The sequence below is a fragment of the Benincasa hispida genome, chromosome 9 (assembly GCF_027475165.1).
Source record: "Benincasa hispida cultivar pf3 chromosome 9, pf3_genome.v1.1, whole genome shotgun sequence".
Taxonomy (NCBI): domain Eukaryota; kingdom Viridiplantae; phylum Streptophyta; class Magnoliopsida; order Cucurbitales; family Cucurbitaceae; genus Benincasa; species Benincasa hispida.
This window is the reverse complement of record NC_143486.1, coordinates 26,393,898-26,399,225: the sequence shown is the minus strand read 5'-3', so window position 1 is coordinate 26,399,225 and position 5,328 is coordinate 26,393,898.

Here is a 5,328-nt window from a genome sequence, read left to right as displayed (position 1 = left end):
AGATTTCCATGAGCAGTGAAAATAAGATTATTCCAAATCACAATCATGAATGAACATTACATTTACAGTCGACTTCAAAAGAAGTGGTTATACAACTAATATAGAAATTACAGCATAAAAAAAAACTCAAATGAACAAAGAGCAAACTCTACGAACATTTGAAGATGCATCTCCACGCTTCTTTGTGCACAACTGCTTGAATAACAGTAACCTCGAACACTCGATCTACACGACCGCAACACAGCACAAACACTTCACGCTCGTCCTTAATGATCGCCTTGGCCACGAACTCCTCAGCAACAACACGAACGACCTCCACAGAACCTCGAGGTGTTGAGTTGAGTATGACTCCACCAACAAGGTTACCTTGGTATTCTCGGTGTGAGAATCCAGAGGGTGGGCTCTGTTCGGACTTGGAATGAGGCAAACGAAGGAGGAAACATTGATCGTGTACACGATTGGGCAAGTGGGAGATGGCGGAGACCTATCGTATAGGTCGATGCCCAATCGTTTAGATAAATCTATATGATCGTCTAGCAAAAGCTATGCGATCGTTTAGCTCATCGTTTAGCTTGGTCTGTTGCCTACAGACACTACACGATTGTTTACTTTGGGCAAGCAATCGTCTAGCAAAAGCTATGCTATCGTTTAGTAAATACTGTGTGATCGTTTAGCTTGCCACTGCACGATCATTTAGCTCGCCCTAGCCGTTGTTTAGTAAATCTATATTTGCTTGACGACTTGATGAGATCCTTTTTTGCCGAGAGAAATCTCAAAACTTTTTATGAAAAACTTTTCAACAGTTTGTAAATCTTACTAAAATTAGGAAAACCATTTTCTTTTTATCTCACGGTTACCATGAAAATCCAATAACCACCCACTCAATTGGTTATTAAAGAAAAAGAATTAAATATCCAATAATTAATATTATTATAAATATAAATGATAACCAACTTATCATACTATATTTATAACCTATAGTTTTAATATTTTGTCTCATGAAACATAGAAACCATAGTTCTTTTTCTATTCCATGGTACTTAATATAAATCTCATTTACATCAATCCTCCACTAGATGTATCTCATACATTATATTGATTATATCATATATAATCAAAATACCTCTTGTCAATTTGAACATTTCAAATCAACACCAAGAACTGATCCTCAACTGAATCCATTGAACTACCAAGGAAACCTTATGGACCTATAGCTCGAAGCTCCAACGGTACGTGAATAACTGACTAAACTCTTTAGTCACGGGATCCACCATTCGTTAATTGCCAAGCACTTCACTAAAGACCGACAACTGAACTCTCCTTACCACAGATATATTATGTGTCCATCTTAACCAATCAGTAGTGCGACAACCCTTCACAGATCGTTCGTAAGTACAGTTGGGCCAATAACCATTATGCCCCTATAGTTACATCTGTCTCCTTAAGTACCACTGATCCCTCTAATGAACACAAGTCATAATCCTACTATGACCGAGTCTTCTCTTTCAAAGAGAAGCTGTGGCCACTATGTTCAAGCCCCAGAATCAGCCCTTAAGGGAGCAATCTTTCTAATTATTCCTACTTCGAGAAAGAAGTGAATTCCATCTTGTAGATTGAGTTCCCAGCTCCTAGATTAGACAAGTCCCCAAAAAGGTAGGCATGTTGTGTTGGCAATCTGGCCACTCTCACCCATACTAATCAAAGGACCGCCCTCAAAGGCAGAAGTTCCCAAAACACTCAGGATTGAGGTCGTGTCACCTATGGTCGTTTAGGTGAGATGTAAGTCTCTAGTATCAACGACATTATATACAAAGTCTAGTCATCTCGTGGTCCAGGTCTTATACAAACTCTTTGTATAGAACACCCCCGCTCGCACGTCTCCACATGAATGGTCAGGATCTACCATCTGTAATAGTTTATAACACTTGCAAACCTCTACAAAATGGGCCGTATCCGTAGTGTCACCAGGATCAGGTATCCCACCTTAATCCTTATACTACAGACCTATTTAGGTTATCACTTAAGACATGATCAACCTGTATATCACATATACATGTTTAAGTTCACATAAGATAACCAATGAGCTTTGTTTATTGGATATGAGTAGATGCTAGAATTAAATAACAATTATTTTATTCATTAAACAATGTGTATCTTTACAAAACAACGAGACTCCGAGAGAATTAGGACACCAATCCCAACATAGCCTTCATTGATTTGGTCAAGAAATCAATAACTTACTTAACAATTTCCTGTAAGTATGACCCGCCATTTTAGTTCCTAGAGTGCGGCCCCAAGTAGCCAATCCGAAGGGAAAAAATCTGATTGGGACAAAAACTAAAGTGACCCTATCCATTTATGGAGTTCACCTTGATATTGACCAACTGCGTAAAACCCATCCGAAGGGGGACGCTCCCAGGGTGCCACAAGGGAGTACAGAATGATCTCATGGTGCGAACTAATGACAGAGACTGTAGGACGTGTTGACACACACCCTTCACCCATTTACTATAAACACTCTCTCCATCCACCTTGATATTATTCGAAGGAGGATGCTCCCAGGGCACCACGAGGCCAAACATGGATCTCACAGCGTGAACATTTAGGGAAAAATGTGAGTAGAATCATTGACATATCAAATACATATCTTCCTCCCACTGAATATTTTATAACCTAGGGTTTAGTTAACTTAGAAAAAGCACGGCTAAGAATTTTAACTTAGTGACTTTTTAGGTTTGCCCAAGAGTAACTTTTACCTTGGATAGTTGAAACAACTTTTGATCATCATGCATTAAACTCTTTAATGGAGTCTTTGACCAATGATCACATGCTTGCAGAAAATCTATCTAATTCACCTTTCCAGGTAGGTTCCCAGGTAGGGGTGTTCTGTTTCCATCAGCTTAAGTACCTCAGCCTAGACAGACCCTGCCTTAGGCAAAAGGTCCCTTATAGATAGATTTAATACAATTTTAATTTTTTATGCCAATCAATTTAATCCTATTAAACCGATTTAAAAAGATTAAACTAGGTGCGAATCCCATTAGAACCTTGAACTTAGGTCTATCTCAATCCAATTTTAAAACCATTTTAAAACATGAGTTTGCCTAAGTCCGCATGCAACTCTTTCTTGTCGATTTTAGTTCTAATTTCTGTTATAACTCTTATAACAGAAATAACCAAAACCATGCACAACGCTAAGCAAACACATAAAAGACATTCATAACGTTTACAAATTAGCCTAAGTGTCATGCTACATGTATTGTTCATTCATTGCTACCTTTTATATAACACTTATACAAAACAGCAACGAACCAAGCAAAACATGCTTCCATTCATCCTTATACTATAATGCTTATAATATAAAGATGATGCATGAATATGCTTACTGCTTGCATAAATATAACTCTTATATTTTATGATGTATGTGCATGCTTTCATGTAATTTCATCATGCCATATTATAACACTTATAATACATGATGCATGAATTATTACACAACCTAAGGTGGGTTTCAAATCTATATGTCATACACCATGCCATATAAATCCATACATCTCATGTATATTAAACAAAAATTTATGAACCGGGATAAATTGCCTCAAAATCATCAAATCTAAAGCTAACTATTACAAAAACAAAGAGTCTCCAGTTCAAACAAGTGAACCAAGTCTTGAACCGTCCGGTTGAAGTCTGCGTCTCCACTGATTATGTACCAAACTTCCTTGTGATCGTCTACGTGAAAGAGTAAACGCTTTACTCAATCATTTACCTACGCTTCCAGATCTAAACGATCGTTTAGCAACAATCATGTACCTTTTACTATGCATTGAAGCACGAGGTACGTGATCGTGCAGCGCGTCGCGTATAACGCAATCTCTAAACGATCGTCTAAATGACAACAATGCGGTGAAGCACAATTGTCTAAACGATCGTTGAGTGAGTGCCTAAGTATCGTATATCACGTGATCGTGTAGTCAGTGACATGCGATAAGCATGCTAACTACATGATCGTTTAGTGCATGCGTCTTTTATTAAACGATGAGCATCAAATGCTTCCACTCGATCACTTACCTCTAGCGTCTATGTGATCGGGCAACCAACGCTACGTGATAGAGTAAACACTTTACCCATCGTTTAGCATTAGCTAAATGATCGTTTTGTAAATACTACACGATCGCATAGAAAAATCTACACGATCGTTTAGCCAAAACTCAACGATCGTTTACCTGAGGCTACACGACATGACCAACTCTTGGTCTTCTTCCTCACTAAGAACTGCATCTCCATGCTTTGAAACTTTATCATGAATAAATCGAGTAGCTCAAATAATTTGAATTACATACTCGATTTCTTGTTAATTATGCCCAAAAACACAGCGACCTTTACAAATTAAACACTTTGTAATTTAAAGAAAAATTTAAATAGAGGCAATTGGCTCGTAAACATTCATCAACGCCATCCACAAACATATTTAACACTTAAACACAAATGCAGAAAACCTACCATGACTGTAAAAGAAGTTCAAAACAGAAGTGAAAATTGGAATATTAGAAAACCTGGCTCTAATACCAAATGAAGGAAATCAGACATGAGGATTTTCATGAGCAGCAGAACGATTATTCCAAATTCCATTCGTATTTGAACATACACAATTACAATTAAGAAATGGAAACTAACTGGTCATGCACAATACGAAATTACAACATGCTTTCAATAAGATCAAGGGAAAGATTATCATACCTTTAAAGACTCATCTTCAAACTCCCTCGATCATGAACGCTCGATCCGACTCCAAGCCAACAACACACAAACGCTCGAACAGAACATGAATAACAGCGAACTCGAACACAACAATCTCCAAGATCACGAACACAACGAATGACCTCCAAAAACCTTGACCTCAATCGAGTTGAGTACAACACCACCACATTGGCTACCTTGGTATTCTCGGTGTGAAAATCCAAAAGTGTGGGCTCTGTGTACACTTGGTTAGAGGAAGAAACCAGAGGAATAACAATCGTGTAAACGATTGAGCAAGTGGGAGATGGAAAAAGTCTATCATATAGATGATGCCCAATCGTTTAGAAATCGTATAGCAAATGCTGTGCGCGTTTAGCTAATCTGAGTGATCTATCATGTAGCCACTCCACGAAAGTCTCTCTTCAGCTATCGTTTAGTGAATCCTATTCACTTGACATCAATTCCGTGAGAACTTTGAGCTAAATTTAGGACAACATTTTTCCTTTTATCTCACAGTTACCATGCCAACTGAGTGATCTATCATGTAGTGCCACTCCACGAACGTTTAGTCTCTCTTCAGCTATCGTT